The following is a 17,214-nucleotide window of genomic DNA, read 5'->3' as shown; positions in this document are numbered from 1 at the left end:
ACAGTCAGTATTTTTTCTTCACCTTTTCTAGCTGATTTTCTTTTCGGCTGTAAGTTTTTCTTTGCTGATATACAGGCACTGTACTTAACTAGCCAGTAAATGAATTTTACTTAAACGGTGAGAATTACTGGTGCTTATCTAAGTTTCATTGTTCACAGTGGGAGAAATGAAATTTATCTTTGATCAGCTGTTGCAGCCATCTTGGAAAGCCCAGGAGTGTTCATTCTGCATGTAGTTCTATGCAAAACATTTTGCTAGTCGTGCATTTGAAGGCGGCCTTGCCTTTCTGCTCAGTTAAGCAGGTCATTGTGGAGTTGTTAGCTGATGCTTTGTCTTTATAGCAGGTGAAATTCTTGTCTATATTCCTGACTCTTGTCTCTCTAATTCTACACCTGATCACAGAATTCATAAAACCAAGGCAGCATGCTTTACCTTAATTGAAGTATAGAAAACAGTCCTAGAGAAAGATGGGAAAGCTCCCTATTGCTGTGATAAATGGCCAGTATGCAGTAAATGGCTTTTGGCTTGGGTACTTTGCTCCTGTTGGGCTTTGTGCTGAGAGTTCCAGAAGTGATTGTGTCTTGTCAGAAAGCCTTTCATTTACCAGACTTGGAAGTGGAAGAGGTTTTCTGTACTGTCAGAGGAACATCCTTTGCCATCTCATTTGGTTAGTCGTCAAGGTATTTTGACCTACTTCAGCCATATTTTACACTCTGCATCTCTAATTTTGTGGCAAAAGTATGATCTACATAATTCCTGTCATGACTGGGGAGAAGGGGCCACTGTGGCTTTGTGCTGTCTAGCCCAGTATTTCCTTAATGAGATTCTGCATCATGGGTCCTCTCTTGGACTGGTCTTGAGACTTGAATTTCACTGCTGGCAAACTAGTTCTCCACATACTTTAGTTTCTGGAGTTGGCTGTTCTGAAGTTCATTCCTTAGAAGGCTCTCTTAACCTCCCTTTTCTAGCAAGATCACATAGCTTCAGGCTGACTTTTGTTGGGAAACATGTTTTTTATTTGACCTCTAGTTACTTGAGCCCACACTGGAATCTACACAGATTTGTTGAAACAACTAAGACTCATTTCGCAAAGGAAGCAGTCACTGGATTTTTTTTTTATTTCTAAGCTTGACTGTATACTAGTTACCTGAAATCCTGCTAGAACACTTGCATATTCTAGGTTGTACAAAAAATGTAGAATTGTTTGTAGTTCAAGCGAACACACTGCTTTTCATTGCTGGAACCAGCTTTCAATTAGTATTAAGAGTTGCTCTGTAGTTAAAACATTTCAAAATTTTACATCTAGAGTATTGCTGTAATATAGTGCTTTTTTTCTTTCTATTTAATTTACTTCAAACTAAAAAACTCACCTTTGTAAGTGTATTTTCATTGTCATTTGTTCGCTTTGCTTCATCTTATAAGTACTTCAGGCTTTAGCTGTATGACTACATTGACGAGTCAGTAGATAGTTTTCAGCCATGACATGAACTCCTAGCCAGAGCATCAGTTACACTAACAGATAATAACTGATCGCAAACTTTGCACGTGGCAGAATAGAAACTATTAGACAAATGAAAAAATGTAATCATGATGCAAGCATTTGCACTGTATCTACAGAAGTTAGGTTTTTGAATGGCATTCATCATTTGATTTGCTAAGTCTCATCAAGGGAGAAACCATCCTAAAGTGTACAGGACACTTGATTTTGTAATGTGTTTTTAATCTGTTGTCCTCAAAACCTGTACTTAAAGTAATGAGTCCAAGTTGCAGGGCCGGTATTTGGAGAAAACATTCATGTTCTTTGTGTTTCACTGTTGCAGTTATCGCACTTGGGTTATCTGCCTGCAGGTAGTCCTCAGTCGGCCTGAATACCAGAGACTTAGTATTTCTGCGTTGGTTGCTGTCACTCCAGGACTGACGTCATGTCGCCAGGGGTTAAAAACAGGCAGCCAACGCCATTACATCAGTTTTTCTTGCCGAGGAGCCCATAGCAGAAGCAGTTCGCACGAGTGCCAATCGGCCACGTTTTCGTTTACAAATTGAATTATCCTGAAGTCTTGTAAAGCTAAGTACCACGTTGGGGATCCTTTTTTCTTGCTCTAACCAATGTCAGAAAAAGTTAACAATTGTCTTCCCTGTTGAAAGCAAATACCACACCGAGATTTCCATTCTTACTGTGTCACCTGTTTAGGCTCAGACCATGACGTACCTCGCTGTCTGTTTTGTGCCTTGTTCAGCACCCAAACTATTAATTGTCGGGCCCTTATTGTCGCGTAATACTTTCATTCTGTATCTCCGTATTCCGAAATGGCTTCAGTAATCCATCTAACTAACGATCTTCAGAAAAAAACGTTAGGATAAAGAGACAGACCGCAGAGCTTCAAAGCTGCCGGCGACGCTTTCGTTAGTTGCCAGTTCAAGTACTCAGGTGCTTTCGCAACCCCTGATGCCCGCTTCAGTGGATTCGCAGGCCTCTACCAAGACCTGTTTTGAGTCCTGTATGCTGTGAGACTCTTCGACAACAGAACCTGCGGATGTCACTACCTTGAATGGATCTGGAGCTGCTGAGCAGGCACTTGCTTCTGAGGAAGGTCTTCGCACTACCGATGTTAGACTCTGACGACTTTTTTCGCCTCTTTAGTTCTGTCTAAAACTACCGAGTTTCTAAGGCCGAGTATGCGCTACCCCTAAAAAAAAACAATGACCAAAGCTCATACGCCTGCTCCCTTGCCACAACATCAAATGCTTAAAATGGCAGAAGACCTTATTATGCTGATTAGGGGAAGTCAGCCTTCCCCTGCTAAGAGAAAGAGACCTGTCCACCAGCAGCTTCAACAGACCAAGAGTCCGACTCTGAGGAATCTGGTTATGAAGTCATGTCCTTATCTGCTTATGAGGATTCAGATGCAGAGGAATCCATTCCCTCTGCTTCTCCTCCAGAGGATTTTTCTTTTGGTGAGACCTTACATATTTTAAGAGAACATTTCCACTGGGAATGCCAAGACCATCCTCAGTCCAAAAAGAGACTCTGAGAAGTTCTGGATTTTTCACAACATAGGCCTTTAGCAATACCACCAGTCCTGGATGTGGTGGATGATGTCTTTATGGAATCCAGTTTACCTCCTGATACTTTAGCCCTTGCTCCTAGGAAACCAGACTGGTACTACAGAGTACCTGACTCTCTCAAATTCCTTTTCAGAAATCCTACTGCTGACCCAGATGTCATCTCCCAGGGGCCTAAAGGTATCAAAGCAACTACAGCTAAGAATCCCACCCCTTCGGACAGGGATTCCAGAACTTTGGACAGATGGGGTAAGAAAGTATATACCTTTGCAACTTTCGCCATTAGGGCTTTGAGTAGTCTGTTTCACATGCTGAAGTGCCAACAACATATTATTGGAACTTAAGCAAAAAATAGCTACCTTTACAGACTATGCAGAAAATGAAGACTTGCATGAGCTTCTGCATTCTGCAAGCCATGTCAGCAAGCATACATTGCAGTGTGGCTTTGATGCCCTAGAAGCATCTTGCAGGGCAGCAGTCACTGGTTCTTTACCGAGAAGGCATGCTTGGCTTAAGGAGCAGACCTTGCCAGACCATGTTAAATCAAAGTTATAAGATGCTCCTTTGAACAAGGACACTCTGTTTGGCACCAAAGCAGAAGAGGTTCTTAAAAAGATGGAAGAAAAAGCTAAATCTATGCAGACAGTCAATGAATTCTTGCAAGTACAGCCTCCTAGATTCAGTAGGCATTGCCCCTCAAAACATTTGTCCCTTCCAGCCCCCTCAAGGCCATCTCAAACTAGACCTAGGGGAAACAGACCCCCCCCCCCCCAGACTACAGTCTCAGGGTATGCAGTGATCTAAGCAATGGAGTGCCTCCGCCTTTAAAGGAGGGAGTGCTAGACCACCCCCTTATGGAAAGAATTCCCAATGACTTCTCATCTCCACTCCTCACCTCTGCCCAATTGCTTGTGCCCCTAGGAGGAAAACTTGCCCTTCATGCAAAAAACTGGATTTCCATCACCAAAGACCGGTAGGTCCTCAACATTGTATCCCAGGGGTACAAATTTTACTTCCACTCACTGCCAACCCCAAAAGGGTTCCCAGACCTTCCTCCAAACCAGTGGGTAGAGGCACAAAACCAAGTTCAATCCCTACTCTCTGTAAGGGCAATTCAACCTGTTCCAGAAAAGAGGGCACTTGGCGCCCAATCCTAGATCTTTCAATTCTCAGTACCTTCCTGGTGGCACCAAAATTCAAAATGCTCACCCTGCAGCAGCTTCTGCCTATGCTAGCCAAAGATGCCTGGTTAGTCACCCTAGACTTAAAAGAAGCCTATCTGCACATCCCTATAAGGGAGTCATGCAAGAAATATCTACGTTTCAGGGCAGGATCAATGCATTATCAGTTTTCTGCACTTCCCTTTGACTTATCCACTGCTCCCAGAGTATTCACAAAATGCCTGGCTCCAGCCATTGCTTACTGCAGACAGAGAAATATTCACATTTACCTGTATTTGGATGATTCAGGCAGTCAGGAAATGCTGTTGCAGCACCTGACATTTGTAAAAAAAACCTAACCTTCCTGGGGTACACCATCAATGAAAAGAAATCAAAACTAGTCCCCAGTCAAAAGATTGTATTCCTGAGAGCAAGCTTGGACACTGCATCCCAGATAGGCTTGTTTTTCTGGAGTGAGGAATGCTATCTGACTGTTTTACTCAAATGGCCACTAGAACCCAGTTATGTGCAAGGAAAATCCTGCAAGGCCCTAGGGTTCATGGTCTCATGCATCCTACTAATTCAGTATGCTAGACTGCATATGAGGAAACTTCAATGGTACTTAGTCTTTGGTGCCAACACTCTCAGGACCTGGAAACAGTCATTCCTATAATACCCTGTCTAAAGACAGAGTTTCTTTGGTGGGCAGCAGCATGCGACCACAACAAGGGATTGCCCTTTACTCAACCCCATGCCTCCCAGACCCTAACCACAGACGCTTCAGACTATGCCTAGGGGGGCACACATGGATGGCAAGTGCATTCAGGGCCACTGGAGCCAAAGTCAAATTCATCTGCACATCAACCAAAAAGAGATGCTAGCTGTGCAGCATGCTCTGACAGCTTTCAGATCCCTATTCTCACAGGACACCTGCTAATAACAGACACCACAGTAATGTGGTACATCAACAAGCAGGAGGGACCCCACTCTGCAGGCTAACCATGGCCCTGTGGAACACTGCATGGGACATGCAGGTCCATCTGCAAGCTCAATTCCTGCCAGGCAAACAAAACTCAGTGGCAGACGACTTGAGCAGAAATCTCCTAGACCCACACAAGTGGCAACTAGAGCCCAGCACTTTCAAACTTCTGATTCAGAAATGGGGGACCCCAGAGGTGGATCTCTTTGCCTCCCCCTGCAATCACCAGCTCAGCAAATTCTGCACCAGGACACCTCACAGCAAGGCCTGGATAGTGGATGTCCTATCCTTCCAGTGAGTAAATCTCTCCATGCCTCCCCCCACCCTACCCCTTCTCTCAAGAGTATTGCTCAAGATAAGACAGGACAGACCAAGGACAATTCTGATTGCCCTGGACTGGCCACGCCAGCACTGGTACCCACTTATGTGCAGCCTGTCACTGGTGCCACCCTGGCACCTACACCAGAACCCAACCCTGTTCTCTCCGCAGGGGGAACATATCTTGCATCCACAACTGCAAACCCTAAACCTTGCAGCCTGGCTTATTCCTTGAACTATCCTCCAGTAACCAGCCTAAGCAAGCAGGTGCTGGACGTCATTCTTGAAGCCAGAAGACCCAGTACAAGGAAATCCTATGCTGATAAGCGAAAAAGCTACTGCTCCTGGATTCAATCTAAAGGAGAGGACACAACTCTGCTCTCCCTGCCTCTAATCTTGGATCTACTCCACAGAGGCCTATCCTTCTCCTCCATTAAGATCCATGCCTCTGCCATTTCAGCTCATTACAACACTGAGCCACCTCTCTTCTCTCACCCTCTTATCAAACCGTTCCTGAGAGGGCAAACAACTTAAGGCCACCTAGGAGAGCACCCACCCCTGCTTGGGACCTTACCTTTGTATTGGAAAAGCTCATGCTACCCCCCTCCCCCCTTTGAGCCTGCAGCATCAGCAGAGTTAACTTTCCTGTCTTGGAAAACAGCCTTGCTTCTTGCCATCACTTCAGCTAGAAGAGTGTCTGAGCTACAAGCACTTATGGCTGTAGAACCCTTCATTATTTTCCATGCTGACAGGGTTTCCCTCGAGTAACCCTTCATTTATGCCTAAAGTGGTGTCCAGTGTGGCTCTCAACCAATCTATCCATTTGCCAACTTTCTTCCCTAATCCTCAAAATAAAGGAGAAAGGATCCTGCACTCCTTGGACTTGCACAGACAGCTCAGATTTTCTACCTTGATATGACTAAGACCTTCAGGAAATCTGACCAGTTACTAGTCAGCTTTGCACCAGGGGCAGAGGGCAAGGCCATTTCAAAGCAAACAGTTTCCAAATGGATAACACACTGCATCCATTTCTGCTACAAGCACCATGGGAAACCAACCCCTCAAGTGGTCAGAACACACTCCACTGGGGCAACTTCCACCTCTACAGCATTACTCAGGGGAGTCCCTACCAGGGACATCCTGGAAGCTGCTACCTGGAGTTCTGTACACACCTTCACCAAACATTACCACCTGCATATCTTTTCCAAATCCAGGGTGGGTTTTGCAGCAATAGTCCTGCAAGGCATACTAGCCAGCCCCAACTCTTATTGACTGCCTCCACTCTTCAACTTTGGGAATCTACCCAAGTGTGATGACTGCAACAGTGAAACACTAAGAATATAGTGCAGTTGTGTACACTTGCCATGTAGATCTAGTGTATTCACTGTTGCAGTCCTGGTTTCCCTCCCTCCAGCCCCCTTGTCTCTGTTTCACCTCTTGTCTGTTACTCACCCCTTTCAGGGGTATAGGTATTTACTTTTTACTGGTGGCGTTTTCCCCACCATAACTTAGCTCTCTATTTGGGGGGCTTCTGACATTTGGGGCAAGAAAAACTGTTGTAATGGTGTTGGCTGCCTGTTTTTATACCTTTGACGTCAGTCCTGGAGCGACAGCAACCGACGCAGAAGTACTAAGTCTCTGGTATTCGTGCCGACTGAGGGCTACCTGCAGGCAGATAACCCAAGTGTGATGACTGCAACAGTGAATACACTCAAAAATGTGCATTTATGGTACGTGTACACAACTGTACTTTTTCTTCCAATTGCTAGTGTAAAGAGGAGGTTTGAGAAGCGAGTGCTTTTAGAGTTTTTGACGGAATACGATATAAAAGCAAGTTTACTTTGCAGAAGTAGACAGTATTCTATTTTGTGGAAAATTGCTTGCCATTGACTGTCGGGCATTAAACTCTGAGCACTCTGTGATGTGTTAGAGGCTCAGTTTAGAGGACAACACAACAGGTTTAATTTTTCTGTAGGTCTCTAAATAGAGGTACCACCTGAATTTGATGAAATGAAGGGGAGATGGTCCATATTTTAATTTAGTCAAGAAGACATTTCTTGCCAAGATCTAGCTTGTGAGAGTGCAGATGTGACCATTTTGTCCAAAGCTTAATCTCTGAAACTGTCCTTTATACATTTACTTAGATATGATGTTTGTTTGGGGTCTTTAAGTATCCGAAGTAGTGTTTCTTGTATAATATTGGAAGTGACAGATATTGGAAGTGACAGATAATACTCAGTATTTCATAGTATTATCAGTTCTTTTTAGTGGGATTTCCATTGGTTAGTGTGTACATTTTTTTTTTTTGCAGATCATTTGAGGATTGATCAAATTTATTTAAAAGTATAGCATTTGGTTAAATTGTATTTAAAGTAGATATGTATTTTATTCTCCAACCAGCTTACCATACATCACTTCCACCCAACTATCCTGTCTTTTGACCCTTGCCAAAGTGCTATTACCCACCTTAACTATAAACAACCACTCACTGATCTATAGTGTTTCACTTTAAGTATGAGCACAACATAGCTCCACTAATTCCATTTTGGAGGACATCCTGTCCTGGCTTTCACTTAATATAACCATAATATAGTCATACTAGGGGATGTTAATATTCAGTAGCCACACTGATCAACTTCATTGTAGGGAACAGCCCATCATAAATCTATTCATTTTCTCCCAAGTATTGCTAGACACCACCTGTACAGACAAGACCTCTGGAAAGCAATGTACTAATGATTGGATATTCACCAGCACAACAAACATGTGCGCAGTTACCTGACTCTGGCAATTCCACTTTCATAATTTGAAGTAAACAAAAAATCAAAAGAAATACTGGGTTTGTACTAAGAAAAACTTAAAAAAAGATACCTTTATTAGCCTACTCAATGTTACTGGTGCCCTCTTAAAACTCTTCCCTTGGATGATGCTGTCAGCTATTTTAATTGTATATTTTTTTAAATATGTGAGACTCCTTGACCTCTTAACCACAGGAAAGAAAGGGAAGCATCACAGCTCCTTGGATGTCACCAGAAATCAGACCATTAATGACCGCAGCATGGAAACTGTGGAAAACCTCCCAAACTATATAATCCAGACACACCTACAAAATTTGTAGAAACCAAATCAATTATAATCATATAAGCAAAACAATCCTATTTCCACATACTAAACTATACTCAAACCTGCCTTAAACGATATTGTTCCTTCACGGACTTAATACCAGGTAGGAAATCTGTAACCCACCATACTCCATTATGAATACAGTATTGTCCGTCTTCACTTCATTAGTACAACTATCCCATTACTCTAATTCATGTATGCTTGCTCTCATTAATAGCTTTTCAGTCTAGCTCTTTTAACTTAGTATCTACCAATGTAGTCTCTATACAAAGATTGTTGCAAAAGCTTACACTTCTTGCCACCTGACCTTCTCAGTCTCTGAATATCTCCAAGTAGTATTTGAAGCTATAGTTTTAATATTTTAAACAGCTTTATTAAATTGTCACTTAAGGCAGAGGCAAATATACGTTAACATGAGAAGGAAACCATATTAACATTTTTCTGTTTACATAAATTATTCATCCCATACCTTTTCTATGTTCCTAGTAGGCAGTGTTGCAGTACTGATTTCTTGAAGCTTCCTGTTTTACAGAAGCCCATGAATGGCCTGATTTCCAGAGTCCTTGCATCATCCCTAGCTGACAGATGTCTTAAGGACTATTGTCTGGATGCCAGGGAATAAGAGGAGTGTCTGGCCCCTTCAGTTCATTTTAGCCATGCAGTCTAATGCACGTCATGTGTTTAAAAGCCCAGTCCATTGGTCAGTTTGTTTTTCCAGTGTGTCTTCAAGTCACTTTCTTCTACTAATTTAATGTTTAAAAAGGTCAACAATTGGTTGAAGTTGGGGAAACAAATCCCGCTTAAAGATTTTAACTTTTGTCTGTTCTGCCTGGCTCTCAGCATAACGTTTCGAACTGCCTGACTGTGCAAAATCCCTCAGACATAGGGTCATTTGTGCCTGCTCTGGATTTCAGCGTTTCTCTGCTTTATACAAATTTTCATAAAATATCAAAAGTATCTCTAATACTTCTACAAGATCTCTAGTTTATTTTTCTTGTTATATGCTCCTCAAGTTTGGAAATAGCCATTTCTACTTTGTTACAAAAGTCATTGTGCTTTTTGTTCAAGAGGTATCAAAAATAGTTTCTTAACAGCTGTCTTTCTGAACTAATGCATAAGTTATCCAGGTACTCCCTTATTTAGCACTCTATTTGTTCCTGTTCTGTGCGATTCCCTTTATTCTGCAATATGTAGACCCTTTTAATCCAAAAACACCGGTTCGTTTTAAGCACTTGAAAATAATGTTTCATTGCTCCCTATGTTGAAGCAAGGGGCTCTGGACCTTTGATTTTGGATTCAGTTTCTTGTAAATGCTGTTTACAAGAATGAGTTTTTAAGTCAACTTATTCTTTAAACAGTAGTTATTGTTTTTAAGGTTTTTAGATTGTATTCAACAGGTTTTTCTATAAGGGTTGCTTATTTTTTTGGAGTGTTTTTTATGCTATGCCTTTAAATTACTTAATGGTGGGTAATTGGTTGTATTATATAACTAGGGTTATTTTACTTTGCACTTTGTTCTGAAGAAGTCCCAGACTGATTTAAGTGGGATGAAAGCACTTAACCTATGTTTTATTGGTGAATAAAGACTGTTTTAAATCCAGTGCTTGTGTGGAGCTTATGGTGGTGTTTTGTCGAAGAGCATTTTGTGGTTTTACTAATATATAGTACTTTGTCAGACCCTCTAATTCCTACAATACTTGACCCATATTTTTCTTTTATTTCTACTCTATTTTTAAATTCCATTTCATTTTCATGTTATCCCACTCACTAGCTATAACTTCTGAAGATATTTATATTTTTTGACTTTTACATTTCCACCACCCATTCCTTAAATTAATTTCTCTAGCAGGTAGGTGGGGAATCCATACTTTTTATTTTTATTTAATTACCGTGCATTGTATCTTGTTTTTATTGGTGTATTATCTGAAGTAATTGTAAGTGCTGAAGCCTTCAATGAAATGCACATGTTCCTGTGAAATATAATTTCTATCTAGTCTACCCAGTTATTTTACCGTGTGAAGTAATATGCAAATTCTGTCAGCATTCCTACTACTGAGTTGACATCATCTCTAGATATCTACCCTCTGTTATATTTTTCTGTCCCCCCCTGATACATTTTTACTATTGAAAATCGAGTTCCAATCCCCACTTGTAAGTAATATTCCCCACTGGAAGCTGATTAGTTTCTCCCGAAATTTGTTTAAGCCCCATAATAGTTTTTGGTGAAATAGAAATAGTAATTTGCATAATTATTCTCCTTTTCCTTTGAACCTGATTATTCTCCTTAATATACATCCTGAAAATCTTTGTCAAATTCACATGCTCATTTCTTTCCAAATGTATCTCTTGCTGCATTGCTGTTTGCACTCTGCATTTTTTAATATAATTCAGTACTAGCTCCTTTTTGTCTATACCTGTAAGGCCATTTACGTTCCAAGGTAATATGGATATCGTAGCCATTATGATAAAAAGTTGTTGCCATCTATTATACTTGTCAGTTTTTAGAATTTGTTTTTAACTTTCATGTTAAATACAAACACTTTTTCCCAGGTTGATCCTTTCTACCATTGTTTCTTATCTTCATTTCAACCCGTGTCACATTTAAGATTTTTTTTCAATGAAAACTCAAACTAAATACTTTTTCAAAATGCCCCCAACCCCTTTTAACTTGGAGCAAACACACAAAACTATGTATATATTCACAAAAATTAAGTTTAGCCCTCTAGATAGAAACACTGGCCTCTGATTGACAGCTGCCTCCACATGCATTACTTAACCTAAAATTAAGGTTATCCATGCTGAAGTGCATTCTACAGCCTTTGTTCCAGCTTATACAGATAGCTGTCTTTTTTTTCTATTTACCTCCCAGATATGAAACTCTGCTTCTGAAGACTTGACTTTTAGCCCTAAGAATGTGCACTGGCTATCTTTAAATAAAAATGTGTGCACTGTTCTGTTAAATGCATCACAGTATTAAGGCTACCAGGGAGGCTGTTATCCACTTCCCATAATTTCATGTACTATTTTTCACTGAACTCTTGTCATTTTACCTTTACATTTTGCATTTCTTTGAGCTAAGATTACTCAGAACTCTCAAGATTGATTACTTGCACCTGCAGATAGTTTCTTTATGTAAACAAATAAGAATGAATCTTTAATTTCACTCAGAGCAATCATGTACAGCTAATTTCATCTGCAGACTGTTTCCCACTTAAAATGTACTAATGGTGGGGGGCAAACTAATATATTTGCAGATATAAGAAACTTGGTATTTTTCATTGTTTCCATAGTCTTATTTTTCAAGCCTACTTGCTTACTAAAAGCACTTGAGCCAAGGGCATTAATCTAGACATTCATCTTTGCAAAAAGAGAAAATAAGTTAATTCTACTTATAATCAGTGCACTTATACACCCCACCCCAGCAACGCATAATTGCAGTTTTGAGCATTAAACTTGCTTTTGTCCAACCTGTCTTCAGTTTTTACACTATAAAGCCTATATTCCTTACAAATAAAGTACTTTAGTCTTTAACACACAATTGTCAGTGAAGAGACCCTCCCACTTCCTTTAATATACCCTTGACTGCATACAACACAAAAACTGCTTTACTGTATATAACATTTACTCTTGGGGTGGCACCCATGTCCCTCCTGGACTGAGGAAGTCTGTCTTAACTACCATAGACCCTTAACTCTGCGAACTTGACTTATCTAACCACTGATAATTGGGGCAACATGGGATAAATATGGCTAGGCTTTTAATGGCTCTAGGGCCATTAAGCCTGGTAACCACATGTGAACCTAAATGTTTTATGCAAGTACTAACACAATTTGCTTTACTTAATTTTTTTTTTCTTCCCTTGTCTTTCTAAGCATTAATGACAGTCGGGTATATGCGTTGTAGTCCATCCAGAAATTTAAAAAAGTCAACAAAGACCAGTCTTTCTCAGCCACTTTTTTTGTGAAGCTACATTTCACAAATGTGATTGATTTACACTCCCATTTTATTCACTAATTTCAGTGTTGCTAGTTGTCTTGTCCATCTCCCAGCACCACAATGTGGTGAAAAGCCAAAATATTGATTCTTGTAGTTAACTCGTGTGCTTTTTTTCCCTCTGTCTCAAGGATTTTCCTTTGAACATTAGAACAGGTTTCAGTGACAGTCTATTTACAAACTTTGTCAGATGAAGCAGCCCCTTTCTGTTTGCTGTCTCAATTTTTGTTGGATAAACTATTTTGATGCAGAGCAGACTTAGGAGGAAGAAGTGTCTTTGATCTTCCATGAAATATGCTGAAGACTGCCGGATACAGTAGCTTGAATCTCGCACTTGCCTCTCAACATTCCATAATTGCTAGGATAAAGTTGCTTATTCACTGTACTCTAGGCAGAAGAATCATTTTCTACAGTTTGTTTCCAGTTTTAATAATTTTCCTTCTACCATAGTTTCAGGATCAACTTTCTGCTGGTATAATTGCGTCCTTACTAATCCAGGTCTTGGCTGCTTTTTTTGGCCTGGCTTTGGAGCATGCATTCTATGTACCCTTTCAAGAAACAAATCTTGGAGTCAGTCAAGTTGCTTACTTGTGCTTTCATAAATGTAAGTCTCTTTCTTCCAGTTTCTGTCGTAGGGCAAAAAATCTGTTTTTCTCTGCACACTATTTTCTAGTTACCATTTTTTGAAAGAGCTGCTTTTGAGAAGTTCATGTGAATAGTCAAAGCTTGTGTTTTTCCAGCCTTTTGTTTGAATTGATATACTGCAGTGTTTCATTTATTTTAAGCAACTCTGAGTACATTGTTTATTTTTTTTCCTCTAAATTACTGGAAGCTATTTCTTGTACCAAAGCTTTAGCTTGAACTGCTTTTTGCTGAACAACCGCAGGATTCTTCCAGGCAATTATTTTCTCTCCACCTTTTCTGCTTTGTTTTACAGGTACTATACATTTCTTCTTTGTTGGCAACCAGACAATCTACTTAACAGCCAGTAAGTGAATTTTACACAAGCTGGCAGTTTTACTGACTCTTCCCATTTTTTTTCCCCTCTGGTATAACTGAAATTAGCCTGTTGATCAGTGTGCCACCATCTTAAAAGTCCTACCCAGTTACGATATTAACAGAGCCATTACGGAGTAATATTTTCCCAGAAAAAATCGTATGTAATTCTGATTCATACAGGTAGATCCCATAATAACCTTTCCAACTGCAGGCCAATGGCCATCTTCTCACCACTATCCAAAATACTCAAAAAAAAAATTGTACAAAAAATTGAATTGTACTTAAGCAGTTTGATAGTCGCAAACCTTCTCATTTTCTCCCCATCAGCATAGATATCCCAGAGGGTCCTTACTTGGACCTATCCTGTTCTCTATTTTTATTAAAATGCACACCAGTCCTAATGCCTCATGAGTCCAGTGTGCTGATGATTCCATGCTAATTTGCTCTGCTAACTACAAAAAACAAGTGTAACTTGTCACTCAGAACAGTTTTCTCATGATTGAAAGTGTCTACAAAAATCCGAGCTATTCCTAAATGCCAGTCAACGAGTCTGCTGTTTTGGCTCTTGTAAAATCTACTTTAAGTCAAAGAGCGACACCAAACTTGGAGGACTTACCCAGTCTATACTTGTAGGAGTAATTTTTGGTCACTATTTATTGTTTGACAAACACATCAGTTTTATAACTAATAAAATGTTAAGCCTGTTACACAAATCTAAGCATTTTCTAAGACTGCTCAGCAAACAATAGCTCAAGCACTGCTGCTTCTGTTACATATTCCTCTTCTAATATATCCTAAAACTCACATAAACTAGAAAATACTTACGACATTTGCCAAATTTGCATCATGTTCCAAACGTAAGCCATCACTGCATTGGTCTTCAAAATGCCAGCTGGTTAGAGCTGCATAATCTGTGCTGAAACATCTAAAAAACAATGTATAGACCTAGTATCTGTTCATTCCTAATAAATCGAGTAGCTAAAAACTCTCCCAGAAGACACCCATGCTCACAAACTCAGAACCTCTTACAAATAACCAAATATATACAGTGACTCTGTAGTGTCCGTTTCCAAAACATAGAACTATATTACACTTTATCTCAAAAATGAAACATCCTAAATGTTTTAACTTGTCATCTTCCTTATGAGCAAATGGTCTTGCCCCTACTCATAGCTCTTTCCTGACACCTTTTTAATCACTTACATAGGATCATAGGAGGTTCTAGGCTAATGGCCCCGGGGCCCTTATAGGCCTATCTAAGAGTTTATCCCCAAAAAAGAACCCTCAGTCAGTACTTGTCGCCCCTATCAATGAGGGACAAAGGTGGAACCCCTGAGATAACTTTGTGGTTTCCCATCCACTAATCAAGGTTGCTTTTGAAGAGGGTCGGTGAGATACTCTGACATGTATGGGAAGTCTATTCCGGGGACAGAGCAGACTCTGGGTGACCAACCTGTCTCTCCAGCAGGTTTGTTGATGACTCATATTAGATTTAGGCCTATCGAGCGGGTAATGTCTGAAGAGTTACTTAGGATATAGAGCATGTCTAGTAGGGCAGGGTCTGATAATTGCCTTGTAGGTGAGAGATCAACTCAGAGCAATCTGTATGATGCCGAGTAGAGTGATAGCAATTTGAGCCTGTCCGCAGAAGACAGATGTTGTAGGCCATAGATTCTCTTTGTGAGGTATTTCTGTGGCCTTTCCAGTTGGTGCAGGTGTTTGGAGAGGTTAATACTAAACTGGGCATTGTACTCTATTATAGGCCTAATGGAGGAGTACAGAGAGGTAGCCTCCTTTTTTTCTGGTTGCAATCCCTTTTCTTATGAGATGAACCAAGAAAAAGGCTTTTCTGACCACTGCCACCACATGATGGTCGAATGTGAGATTGTCAACATGAGTACCCAGGTCTCTCACCACAGGTTGTGTGCTTAGGGGGTTGCCGTTGGAAATCAATAGGGCTGTGTTTTTGCAGAATGGTATTTTTTGCGTTTAACTTAAGGCCATGACTTTGGCACTAGTTATTTGTAGCTGTGAGACCAACTTGCAGTATGTTAACATCATTTGGGGAGTCAATGATAGCACCCAACTTAGTCATCCGCAAACCTGGTCAGCCATAGGCCCTTTGTCTTTGCTTGGACCTTTGAGAAGTAGATGCCAAACAGTAGGGGTCCCATGATAGATCTGTGGGGAACACCACTAGTGCCAGTTATGCTGTCTGAGGTGGTGGCGCCTATTTTGACCTTGTGGGTCCTGTTGGTGAGCCAGTTGGCCACCCACCTGATAAGACTGGGATTTATGACAAGTTAGCTTTTTGATGATGTCCGACTGGGGTATTGTGTCATAGGCCTTGGCCAAGTCAAGGTAAGCTATATGTACAGACTTTCCCTCATCCAGGGCCTTCGTGACCATCTCAAAGAAGTTAAACAGGTTCAGTAGGCAAGATCTGCCCTTGATGAATCGAATTGTATGGGGACAAGGGCTTGGAGATTTGTCCTTGTTTGAGATCCATAATAATACGGTCCATGTGTTTACAGATTAGACTTGTCAAGCTAATGGGGGGATAGTTTCCTGGGTCAGTAGTGGCACCACCTTTGTGCAAGGAGATGAGAATGGTAGTTCTCCACTCTGCTGGAATGAAGCCTGTAATTAGGCAGTGGTTGAATATATGGTGCTCAATGGCAAAGCTAGTTCTTACTGGAGATGGTGCAGAATACAGCCTGGGATACGATCAGGTCCCATGGAAGCCATGTTCTTTGCCTTGGATAGGGCCTTTAACACTTGATCTACAGAGGTGTGGGAAAAGTATCAAGGATGTCGAATGGGCCTTTGGGGGTGGGCTGGGGAGTGAAGTTTGCGTTGAACCGGTCATCTAGCAGGTTGGCTAAGTCAACAGGATCAGTGTAAGTGGTACCATTAAGTACTAATTCGGAACAAACTTAGGCTTTGCCTTGGTGGTTCCTGATGTAACTGAAAGACTTGTTGTTTCCCTTTGTTTTGGAGGCTAGTTTCAACTCATAATTGGCTTTGGAGGTTTTCACTAATGATCTAATTTGTTTATTGAGGCTGAGGAGGGAGTTCCTTTTTACCCTTTGACAACCGTTTATTTTGTTGTAAAGCCTGTTGATAGAGGATGTCCACCAGACAGGTTTGTTTCCTTGAGGAGCAGGTTTTAGTTATGTTGGGGTGCTTGTATACTGCATTGGCGTACTGTTCAGCATAATTGTCTGCATCCTGTGATGGGGATGGTGGTGTGAAGCTACTGATACCCTCCCTTAGGTGGTTGTCATCAGCTTTTGAGAAGTTTTTTAGCCTGGTTGTGGCTGGGGAGGGGTTGGGTGGGATAGAAACTTCAAATGAGACAGAGCGATGATCTGCTCTCACCGGGGAAGAACATGTTATGGGAGTGGTGCAGTGCTCGCCCATGTTGGTGAGAATCCAGTCCAGAATGTTATCTCCCCTTGTGGGGATGAGACGAGCTGGTCTAGTGCATTAGAACTGATGAAGTCAAGGAATCATTGAGTGAGTACATTAGTGCAGGAATAGTTCACCCAGTCTATGGTGGGGTAGTTAAAGTCGCCA

At 41.0% G+C, this 17,214-nt stretch overlaps 1 protein-coding gene across 1 annotated transcript in view; it reads left to right on the top strand.

Moving 5' to 3' along the window:
• The window catches only part of LOC122797745 (centrosomal protein of 192 kDa-like), a 1,194,871-nt gene that overhangs the window by 424,113 nt on the left and 753,544 nt on the right, over positions 1 to 17,214 (top strand). The gene's annotated exons all lie outside the window — the stretch shown is intronic.

The sequence above is a fragment of the Protopterus annectens genome, chromosome 3.part1, assembly GCF_019279795.1.
Source record: "Protopterus annectens isolate FY-2018-M chromosome 3.part1, PAN1.0, whole genome shotgun sequence".
NCBI classification, from domain to species: Eukaryota; Metazoa; Chordata; order Ceratodontiformes; family Protopteridae; genus Protopterus; species Protopterus annectens.
The sequence above is the reverse complement of the archived record's forward strand: the minus strand, read 5'-3'. Positions and strand labels throughout refer to the sequence as shown.